General features: G+C 36.1%; 1 long non-coding RNA gene across 1 annotated transcript; it reads left to right on the top strand.

Moving 5' to 3' along the window:
• Positions 1 to 1,472: 1,472 nt before the first annotated feature.
• On the top strand, positions 1,473 to 11,605 carry LOC137648880 (uncharacterized). The gene is made up of 2 exons (XR_011045741.1): positions 1,473 to 1,876; positions 4,466 to 11,605. It is a non-coding gene; the product is annotated as an uncharacterized lncRNA (long non-coding RNA).
• Positions 11,606 to 12,586: the final 981 nt, after the last annotated feature.

Raw genomic sequence — 12,586 nt, 5'->3', positions numbered from 1 at the left:
ATCAGTTGTTTTGCGGATGATACTGTACTGGTAGCAGACACAGAAGAGAAGCTTGACCGACTAGTGACAGAATTTGGAAGGGTGTGTGAGAGAAGGAAGTTGAGAGTTAATGTGGGTAAGAGTAAGGTTATGAGATGTACGAGCAGGGAAGGTGGTGCAAGGTTGAATGTCATGTTGAATGGAGAGTTACTTGAGGAGGTGGATCAGTTTAAGTACTTGGGGTCTGTTGTTGCAGCAAATGGTGGAGTGGAAGCAGATGTACGTCAGAGAGTGAATGAAGGTTGCAAAGTGTTGGGGGCAGTTAAGGGAGTAGTAAAAAATAGAGGGTTGGGCATGAATGTAAAGAGAGTTCTATATGAGAAAGTGATTGTACCAACTGTGATGTATGGATCGGAGTTGTGGGGAATGAAAGTGACGGAGAGACAGAAATTGAATGTGTTTGAGATGAAGTGTCTAAGGAGTATGGCTGGTGTATCTCGAGTAGATAGGGTTAGGAACGAAGTGGTGAGGGAGAGAACGGGTGTAAGAAATGAGTTAGCGGCTAGAGTGGATATGAATGTGTTGAGGTGGTTTGGCCATGTTGAGAGAATGGAAAATGGTTGTCTGCTAAAGAAGGTGATTAATGCAAGAGTTGATGGGAGAAGTACAAGAGGAAGGCCAAGGTTTGGGTGGATGGATGGTGTGAAGAAAGCTCTGGGTGATAGGAGGATAGATGTGAGAGAGGCAAGAGAGCGTGCTAGAAATAGGAATGAATGGAGAGCGATTGTGACGCAGTTCCAGTAGGCCCTGCTGCTTCCTCCGGTGCCTTAGATGACCGCAGAGGTAACAGCAGTAGGGGGACTCAGCATTATGAAGCTTCATCTGTGGTGGAAATGTGGGAGGTTGGGCTGTGGCACCCTAGGAGTACCAGCTGAACTCGGTTGAGTCCCTGGTTAGGCTGAAGGAACGTAGAGAGTAGAGGTCCCCTTTTTTGTTTTGTTTCATTGTTGGTGTCGGCTACCCCCCCAAAATTGGGGGGAAGTGCCTGGGTATATGTATGTATGTATGTATTTCTTTGTAATGTTATTGTCTTCCCAAACGTAAAACTTTTTGTAGCTGTTATTTTTTTATTTTGAAACATTTTCTGTATTTATTTTTAATTATTTTCCCAAACGTTACGTTTTCTTCTGTTGCTGTTATTTCCTTTTATTTATTTTTTTGTATTTGTTAATCTTTTGTTTTTAAAATGTCTCCAAACGTTATGTTTTCTGTAGCTGTTCTTTTTTATTTTGAAATAAGTTCTGTATTCCCAAACGTTAGCTTTTTGTAGCTGTTAATTCTGTTTCTTATTTTGAAATAAGTTCTGTATTTCCAAACGTTTGTTTTTATGTAGCTGTTCTTTTTTTTATTTTTAAAATAATTTCTGTATTTTTTTGTAATGTAATTGTCATCCCAAAACGTTTTCTGTAGCTGTAAACCAACAATTCATTTTTCTCCTCCTTCACACAGGATCCAAACGTTTTTTTTTCTTTTCTTTTTTGTAGCTGTTATTTTTGTTTCTCATTTTGAAATAAGTTCTGTATTTCTTTGTAATGTAATTGTCATCCCAAAACGTTTTCTGTCCCTGTGAACTAACGGGTTAACTTTTCTCCTCCTCCTTACAGGATCCACCCAGCCAGCAACTACTTGTACCACCATCCTTCCGGATACATTCCAACCGCAGCTGGACTGGTGCCCATTGCTCACTCTCATCTGAACACGGCCGCTGCCTTGACAGCTGCGAGTCAGCAAGCGTACTTTGATTATACCAGCGCGGCAGCTGCCTATCCGGGTACTTACCAGACTGCGGCTGCCGCTGCAACAGGCATGGAGCCCTACGCTGCTGCAGTTTCTGCAGGTAGGGATCCCCAGGTGTTATGGTAATACCCCTACCCCTCCCCCCACCCCTTTCTTGGTAAAGTAAAGAACCACCTCTGTCTTCCTTGCTTGAGTGTGATGTTGAGTTAGAGAGAGAGAGAATATATATATATATATATATATATATATATATATATATATATATATATATATATACAGTATATATATATATATATATATATATATATATATATATATATATATATATATACTGTATATATATATATATATATACTGTATATATATATATATATATATATATATATATATATATATACTGTATATATATATATACTGTATATATATATATATATATATATATATATATATATATATATATATATATATATATATATATATATACATACAGAGAGAGAGAGAGAATATATATATATATATATATATATATATATATATATATATATATATATATATATATATATATATATATACTGTATATACAGAGAGAGAGAGAGAGAGAGAGAGAGACTGGGTCGTTCTCGAAATACTTCCTTAGAGAGATAGAGAGTCCTTATTAACTTTTTATTATGACTTTTAAACACCCAGCATATAAATAGATTATAGTATTTTAAACTAGACCACAAAAAAAAAAAACATTTTTAGTCTCATAATATAGGACAAGAATGGAATGGGAGTTAAAATATGATTTCTTGAAAAAAAAAATATAAGTTTTAATATATATTTAGCTGTACCTTGGCACCAAATCTTGACAACTACCATCCTGGGACATACGCTTCCTCTACAGATGAATTTAGAATTTAAATCAGTCAAAAATGAGTCAAATTTTAAAAAGCTGCACAAATAGATGTAGAGACATATTGGAAAAAAGCATCAGTCTGAATGAAACGTAGAAAACGAGGTACCCCAAGGCATTGTAACACCTACTGAAAGAACTGAAGTTCCTTAATCAAACTCTTATCTTGGCCGATATGTCACTTATTTTCTTCTTTGGACCTTATTAATCCTACTATGCAGTAGCGTCAGCTACTCGAATCAATTTTTTTTCATTCCATGCATATTCTTCCCCCAGGTTCGAACCACCCTCATTCCTTCTCACTACCTCCTCCTATCTGATCAGCTGATGCCAAACGCCACTTAGTTCTTAGCTCTCTCGACTGGTTCCACCTACTCTCTTCTCATTACATGGTCACATAGCATCTTAGACAAGCTTCCCTTCTTAACATTACATATACCACACATTCTTCTTCTAGCTTGATTCTCCTATATCTTCTGTAGTAATATATGTTATGTTGAACAGGCTGACATCAGTCTTTTTAATGGTTTATATATAAAATGTTTTTGTATTATTTTTTTTAAAAATAATTGTAATTGTTCATTACATATGTTTATTTATTTCCTTATCTCCTTTCCTCACTGGGCTATTTTTCCCTGTTGAACCCTTGTGCTTATAGCATCTTGCTTTTCCAACTAGGGTTGTAGTTTAGCCAGGCCTAGTAATAATAATAATAATAATATCTGGGGATATATCCCCCCCCCAAGTGATATTTCAGCATAAATCTATCTTGTCCTCATGTCGGTTTTCTCCAAAACTCCTTCCTCCGTAGTGCCCAAGTTTCTGCCTCGAATAACATCTTAAAAAAAATCTTGATGTTGAGCCTTAATGGCATTTTCTTGTCTAAAGTTCCTCCTTACCTTCCTCCCTCTGTTACTATTGATCCCAAGTAGTTGAACTCACTATTTTACCACTGTTCCATCTATCACTTGAATGACTTCATGTCCTTCTCTACTACTAATTTTTGGGCTCAGGCCATGTCGTCCTGATGGAAGGTTCCTATAAGTAGCTTCCTAGGGTATAAAGCTACTTATAGGACTTCCATCAAGATGACATGGCTATCTTGCCCAAAAATATTTTTTTCGCTTCGCTCAAAATACATTTATTAGCAATGCCTTGCCAGTGTTCACCTTAATTGTTAACTTTCTAGGCGATCTTTTCCATCGTAAAAGCTTTAATGCCGTTCTTCTGCCAACACCAGTTTCCATACTTGTTTGTTCCTTAATTCAGATTATAGACTCAGAGCCGATTCCATATAGAGGCTAATTTCCTCAGGGAATCCCCCCCTGTCTCCCCATATTTTGTCTTTACAGTTGTTCTTACCCCTTTATACATCGGTCTCACTAACCTTATCAATTTCTCTGGTACTCCCATTTTAAACTTTGAATCTGTTACAGTACTCGTTATTTTGATTTTATCCATAATTTACTTGATGAAATGCCCGTCCCCCTCACCAGGAAGTACCCAGTTGTAGACTGCATGAAAAACCAATTTTGGATTATCAATTTTTATCTATTTACCAAGGGACTTCACACAATTTGGGGGAGAAGCTGACATAACAAAAGAACCAAAGGTTTAAATTCATTATTTATTTAGAATAAAATTTATTGTACTTTAGTATGCATAGTGTACTTCATTTAATGTTCACTGTATAACTACAGTATATATTAATGACAAAAAAAGTATTGCAATATTTTGATTATATGATGACTATATACACCTGTCATATATTATCATCCTTATCTTCTCTTCCAGCCAATGCAATGTCTCAGTATGCAGCTGCTGTTCCAGGTTATACCTGGTCTCTGCCCCAAGCAGCAACAGCTGCTGCCACAATACCTCTGTCACCTTACCAAACAGCTGCAGCACAGCCCCAGCTTCAGGAGGCCCGGATGCAATAATGTCCCGAGCGTAACAACGGGTAGGCAGCCATGATGAAGCTCTACTAATTTCATGAACAGCGTGGATGCCATTCCCGTTGCTCATCTCCCATCGTCAGTGCCTCGTAGATTCGGGTGGAATCTCGGTCAGTCTGCCTGTGGAGAACTTGACAGATGAAGGGTGGCTGGGTTATCCGTTTTGAACCTCCCGAGGCTCGCTGCCCAACATGGATTTTACTTTAGGCATGTCAGGCACTAGCCTGGCTGTTGCCACCCTTTTTCGGTTGTGAACACTTCGACAAGCTACTTGCGTCTTTTTTAGTATTGGACCCCTGGCCCTCAGCCAGAGAGGAGATGACTTGATTGTTGTCTAAAGCAATAATCTGCAAAACTCATGATGATGATGATGATGATGATGCTTGCCAATTTGTAATTTAGTGTTCATGACTTGATTTGGGATCACTGTTGAGAGATCTCGCCACTGAAAACACATTATTTTATAAAAAAGGTATTTATAGTTACAGTACCATTGTACAAGATAGTTAAAAGTGCAATTCGTGTCGCTTTTTAGAGATTTAAAAGTTACAGTACTCTAAATATTTTAAGACTTTACTTTTTTCTTTTTATAAATTTACTTGTTTTTGTTGTTGGAAAATGAAAAGAGGATGATTTAGTGACCTACCATAGGGCTTGGTGTAGACCAGCTCTCTCTTTCTCTCTCTCTCTCTGTGATGACGCGCCTTGGGCTCGTCATAATCCCTTCTCACCCGTGATAGTTAAAATATTCTGAGGGTATCTCGTGTCAGGTCTCGAAATGTGTTCTCTACTTTCTTGTTTTATAATAAAAGATATATCTCAAAGATAGAAAGAAAGAGAGGGGGGGAAAATAAGATATTTATTTCTTACGCTGTCTCTCGATCGCATGATATTGCTCGTGCGGAGGTCAAGGTGATCTCTGCCTTGCTCTTCATTTTCACGATATTCGATTCCATGTCTGACAGAGTATTTCTCTCTTAAATATAGTGATAAGATGTTTATAATAACATTTTCCGTTATCATTTTCATATTAGGAATATTTTGTTATCTATAGTTAATTATTTGTACTCACCTAGCAGATTTGCTATTGTATTGACGCTGAACTGTATATCATTATTCTGTACGTTATAGTTTTTAAGGTCTCTGCCTGTTCATGTATGGAAATTCCATCTGAAGTAGTTATTCGAGGAACCTATATTTTAACATATTTTATTCTCCAGGAAGAATTTCCATCCTTTAAACAGCAGCACATTGTAGAATAGAAATACCATAGGGAAAAGTAATATTATTACGTAGCGTATCATTATATTATGTATCATATTCAATAAGATGTGTTAAGGTATATATAAATTGGGCTTAACGTGAAAAGCCTGTATGAGGCGAGCAAGAGAAGTTGGGTTTCCGCGGCTTGTCGTACGACATCTAAAATGCAAACAGAGGATCAGAAAACCCGCCAAACACGAGCTGGACCTTCGAAGCCGAGGGGAAGGCCGTGTTTCATCGTAACATCTAGTCAGAATCTCTCATGTATATTGTCATTTTGTGCCATATATCGCTCAGTCCAACTACCTACTGGATGTACAGTAATGTTTTTTTTTTTTTTTTTTTTATTGTAAGGTGTCAATTACTGATATCTTCCATGAAACTTTAATTGACGAGGGTGACCCAATGATTTTTATTCTCTAGTAACAGGACAGTCTCGTGTATCTTGCAAAGTCTTTACTGAAGGGAAAAAACATAATAATTTGTAACTACTCTTAAATATAAAGCTTGAGATTTGGCAATGCTAAGAATACGTCCATAATGATGAAAATGCAAGGAAAGGATACATGAGTAAACAAAGCTCATTAAAAAAAAAAAAACAAATAGAAAATTTTAAGAAAAATATTACCATAGTTCAGTTGAACGTAGCAATAAAGGGAAAGTGTATTGTAAGATACAAATTAATATGTAAAGCATAGTCAGATTAACCAAATAATTTTATAAGTGATTATATATTGTTCCTCTTTAGTGCTCTATATTGCAGGCATTACTTACCTAGGACCAAAATTATCTAAGGGTTTTTTTTAATGATGGTTCCTCTAGTCAGAAATTATTTTAACCAATATTATCATCTCTCTGTCAAAGCATTCAAGGGTCTTGCCATTTGCTTTCTGCTTAAGTAAGATATTTACATTAGACAGTTTCCTTTTTTGGTGGGAGAAAGTCAATTTTTTTTGTCGGGTAGCTTTTTCCATACAGTACTTAAACTGCGATGTAATATATTACATCGTCAGTAAAAAGGTTTAGGGCTGACCTATTAATAGTGCCTTGTATTATCTTTACAGGAATTTAATGCTATTTAATATATATATATATTTGAGTTGAATAAGATTTTTTAATACGGTAACTACGTGACCTGCCCCGCGTGAGATTCAGTCTTGTGAGACCACCTTATGGCTTTGCGGGAAATATGTACGTAGCTATTTTATACTTTTTATATCTTCGAAGTCAGAGGATTTATCTGCGCAAGGAGCTTTTATTTTTTTATATTTATTCTTTTTCAGCTTTATAAAAGCGTGTATCGCTTGTACAGTTAATTCAACGAGCACTCGTACTTCAGTACTTTAAATCATTTTTTTCTCGTGTTGACGAGGACAAGATTTAATAACCGAGGCTGTCGTCTTCATGTCGTGCTGCAGGTATAGATAGTATAAATTCTATCTTTTGTAAAGCGATAGATTTGAGAAATTTAATATTAAACAAAAGCGCAGTACTACAGTATATATATATAAGATAAAAATCCTGAACAGTTTGAAAATCATTGTAATTGTTTCAATTTAGTGTTATTCATAAAAAAAAAAATCTACTTTGCTTAAGCTTCTGTACATGATTTATGTATCAAATATCTAGGGCATAATACCAAATTTAGTAAAGCAGAGGATAAACACTAGTGTTTCCGTTAACATTAGTCAAGATAACTAGGCCATTGGTTGAATATATGATGTAACTTAATTTTAAATCTAAGAGAGGTACTTTACCGATTTTATCAAATATAAGCTTATATAAATTCATATTGATATTCAGAGAATTAAGAATACTGTACTTAAATTTGACTGTGGTGTAAATGTAATGTTGGGTGGAAAATTTCATTTCCCTTAAATACTTCTAATTCATTGTTCCAGCTATATTAGTGGCAGCCACTTTTCGGATGTGTTCGAGGTTAAATCGGTTGAATCTTTTATTCGTTATGGCAGTTATACTCGAAAGTGCAAGTGGTTTTATAAGTTATAATTATTAAATGGTTTGATTAAAACCTCTTAGAGTAATGTATTCCGATACAAAAGCCAAATGTGTTGCGTGTGGGACGTTGTAACTTGAAACTACAGAGAGCTCCGAGATGCGTTACAGTTGTTGAATTAACATTGCCAGTTTGTGCAAGGGTACATTGTAATTTGAATATTCATACATATAAGTACACAATTGCCGAGGGAAAGTTATTACCACGTACACTACGTATGTGTTTAAGAATACTGTTAGAAACAGACACGTAGTTGAAGCAGAGGCCAAAAGACTGTACATGATCTTATGATCTTATTTTAGCTTTGTAAAGATACGTTGGTTACTTATTGCAGCTACATTAGATCGCTAACTACCGCCCATGTATTTTGTACAGTTAGTTCTAATAAATCAACACATTATGGATGAAGAGGACTCTATGCTGAATACAGTATTCAGTAGGTGGGAGCTGCAAAATCAGCATATACTATTCAATAGAATATATCAGCAGAAAAATTTCTATGGATATGTATAACGTCACGTTTCTTACTTGTACGATGTTCTACAAAAAGAAATACTGCAGTCATTAAAGCTCATATTAGATATTTAGTTTGTAAGTTTCAAATGAAAAATATATGAAATGAAATAATGTATTTATTGTTACTATTTACTGTTATTGTATGTGAGATGATCATGATATCTAATCATGCTAATATCATTTTTACTATAATTTTTATATTATCTGTAAGAGTGAGTACTTACAGCACCAGTATTTAAGGCCGATTCACACGACCCGTTTTCTTTCCGACAGGCTCGCCGTCGGTTAAGCGGCGTCTAGGTTTCTTACGTGTATTCAAATGCAACTGTTCACACGACCCGTCAGGCAGACGGCGGCCCTCGGACGTCGCCCTTCCGAGGCGGCTCGGCTTTCTTCCCAAGAAACCCCGACTGGTTTGACGGACGTTAGCCACCCGTCCCAACCAGCGGGTGGATGATGTTTTGTGTGAACGAGGACCTGTATTGTACCCGATCGTTTCGTGGCCTACAACCCCGACTTTTCCTCATAGTACAGTCATAGAAATTAGTTAGTTTGTTGTTGACACCATGTATTAGAGGTTAATTGAACTTTTTCAAGGATATGAGATGTTTGACATGGCAAACAAGATGTATAGAAATAATTTACATAAATAAAAGATATGGAAAATGACTGGAGAGGCATTAAATAAAACAGGTAATTTATCGTAATTTTAATATTCTTGGCATATTGCATAAAGCATTATGAAGTTTCATAACTTATTTTATCAACAAACATCTTATAGTGTCAAAATTATCGTAATTTACTCGGTCCTAACGTGACAGTCTAAGTAAACAATGAAAACCGCGCGCCGGTAAACGGATACGGAACGCCTCGTCGGAAAGAAAACGGGTCGTGTGAATCGGCCTTTACACGTACTGTACTAAATCATCTTTTCTACAAATCAGTTGTTGCTACAATTTTCATAAATATTCTTTTACCTTCAGTCATCATTATTATTACGTGATCATCTCACAGCAAGGTCATTCACCAATGTCTAATTTTAAGGTTAGTATTACGCGTAAGCTTTGGGTCGCCATGACATGCTCTTCTCCTAGCAAAGATTAAGATTAAGGTTCGCTCTTTCGGGAAAACCTTTGGGTCTGCAGCATTAATACAAAGCTCAAACTTTGTCGGATAAGCTTTCATGTCGATCCCAATGGCACAGATATATGGTTATACAAAGTCCCCTTGTATGGCAGATTTCATCTGCCTAGGATTAGGTACAGTACGTGAACTTACGTATGGTTTTGCACCGCTGCTCTGGCTATACAATTTTTGGCGTGGTAATAGCCGTAGCCTGAACAACGCTAGTATTGTCAATCCTGCTGTTTCCCTGTTAGCTGGAATGCAGTGTACTGGAGGCCGTGCAAGTAGCCAAGATATGGGGAGCGTAAGATTATAGCAGCTTTCCCTCCCCGAGTTGCTTGCGTATCTAAGTCAGTAGCAACGGTGTGCTTATCGACACGTAATTTTTCATAGTTTTATATGAGCCTCTTGGGTAATTATGAAAGGTTCGGGTTTTCCTGTCTATAAATAATAGATACAGGCATTGACACTGTATACAGTCGTGATACATGTGTGCTTTACATAATATATGAACTTCAGATGTAAATGATGGCCTTATATATATATTTTTTTTTAGGTTAAAAATGTTTTGACCAAACGAAACAAGAGGACAACCGAGTTGGTCATTAAGGAGAGGGTGAAGGGGGAAAACTATATTAATATTACTTTAATACAATTCAGTCTTAAATTAGTATATTCTTTCATTAATGGTAAAATAACACCCACCCATTCAAGGGTTAAAGGTTGTTTAGGGTGTGTGATGGCTGAGATGACATTCTAAAACTGATTTCCTTGACTGCTTCCCATATTCTGTGACTTCTCATTCTTCAAATATAAATACTGAAGTGCCTTATTTTGTAATCTTTAACCAGATAGCCGCCCATAGGTAGTGCCTTATCTGTATCTTGAAAATCCATATTTCTAGTCTTAAAATTTTGTTTTGTTTACAGTAGTACTTTTCTCCATTCTTTTGATTGTCTGGCTTTATATTGTTTGAGTGGAAGACAAATCTTAGAAGATTTATTCAGTGCCACATCAACTCCCTTGTAAATTTTCCTGAACTTACACATTAAAGAGTAGATTAATTTACTTATCACCCGATTTGTAATAAGCATTTAAATTATATTTCAAACAATCCGATTAGCTAATCCTGCTGTCCTGAAATATTAGTAGCTCGCTCTTTCAGATAAGCATCTGTTATTATTATTATAATTATTATTACTATCCAAGCTACAACCCTAGTTGGAAAAGCAAGATGCTATAAGCCCAGGGGCTCCAACAGGGAAAAATAGCCCAGTGAGGAAAGGAAATAAGGAAATAAATAAATGAAGAGAACAAATTAACAATAAATCATTCTAAAATAAGAAACAACGTCAAAACAGACATGTCATATAATAAACTATCAACAACATCAAAAACAAATATGTCATAAATAAACTATAAAAAGACTATGTCTGCCTGGTCAACAAAAAAGCATTTGCTCCAACTTTGAACTTTTGAAGTTCTACTGATTCAACCACCCGATTAGGAAGATCATTCCACAACTTGGTCACAGATGGAATAAAACTTCTAGAGTACTGCGTAGTATTGAGCCTCGTGATGGAGAAGGCCTGGCTATTAGAATTAACTGCCTGCCTAGTATTACGAACAGGATAGAATTGTCCAGGGAGATCTGAATGTAAAGGATGGTCAGAGTTGTGAAAAATCTTATGCAACATACATAATGAACTAATTGAACGACGGTGCCAGAGATTAATATCAAGATCAGGAATAAGAAATTTAATAGACCGTAAGTTTCTGTCCAACAAATTAAGATGAGAATCAGCAGCTGAAGACCAGACAGGATTCTAACGTTTATATTATAAATTATACGAAGTCGAGATCTTCTATTTCCAGCTTTCAAATGCTGACTTTGACCATTAAGGATGCTGAAAAACTGTTGAGCTTTTGCAGAATAACTGGTTGTATGAATGTTTGCTATGTTTATCTTATCAATCTCACACCCTGTCTCTTGTCAGCCAGCTCCAGTCACCATTATTTATTTTTTAATTTATTATAGGAAATAAAAATTTAAAATAATGGCATTTTTCAATCCAAACCCTAACATTTTATGAATTACATAGGTGAACCATCAAGTAATCGTAAGCATTGATTATTCTACTGCTAGGTCAATGTACTACCGTGTGAACAAGGGCTTTGGTGTCAAGTACTTTTGAACATATTACAATTTGCTGGCGATCTCCAGCTCCTTCAAGGCCTATTTCCCTGTCCTAACCCCAAGGTCAATTCTTCTGATCCTACTCGCCCTTAATTTGACACGATTTGCGAGGAACTAAGCAATTTCTGGACCTACTTCCCCTCACTGGAAAATCTCCCTTATCCCCTCACAGTCAAAAATTTCTTTTCACTGCCTCAAAATGCATAGAATGAAAAATTTTCTTACGTATCACTGGCTGAAACAAATAAAGCAAACTTCAAATCATTAGCTCACTATTAGCTGATGTTTTGTTTCTTGAAAAGTACAGTTTGTATTGGAAGGCCTAGACCAGACTGGGATCCGGACAGTGCACGTACAGTAGCCTACATGATAATGGGTTACAGAGGAAACTCGCTAACCTGTAAATGGAAAGCCATGTTTAAGAATACTAATTATTATGTCACTGGTTTACTAACACATATGAAAATACTGTACAGTATTATATAAACATTGGATGATAAGCACAGTAATTCACATCTGTCGTACCTGATAAAGGAGGAATGTAATGAACAAAATTCAAAACTTTAGTCGGTATAGAAACCATGCCATAATTGAATTCATGAATATGAACTTCATCAGTGGTGCCTGGGAGGCCATTTGATACCCATGAGCAACTACTGTATGCTCCAAAAGATCAACTGACTCGTCATAGGTTTGGAGCCAGTTACAGATAAGTAGCTCTTTAAAGCAAACAAAATATGAGCAGCAAAAATCAATTAGAACAACTATTCCAAATGAGGATAGATACAAGCCTATTGGTAACATCCAAGCCTGGTAATGTATTATACAGAAGTTGTTAGAGA

Source organism: Palaemon carinicauda, chromosome 10 (genome assembly GCF_036898095.1).
Source record: "Palaemon carinicauda isolate YSFRI2023 chromosome 10, ASM3689809v2, whole genome shotgun sequence".
NCBI lineage: Eukaryota > Metazoa > Arthropoda > Malacostraca > Decapoda > Palaemonidae > Palaemon > Palaemon carinicauda.
This window is presented reverse-complemented; position numbering and strand designations above follow the sequence as displayed.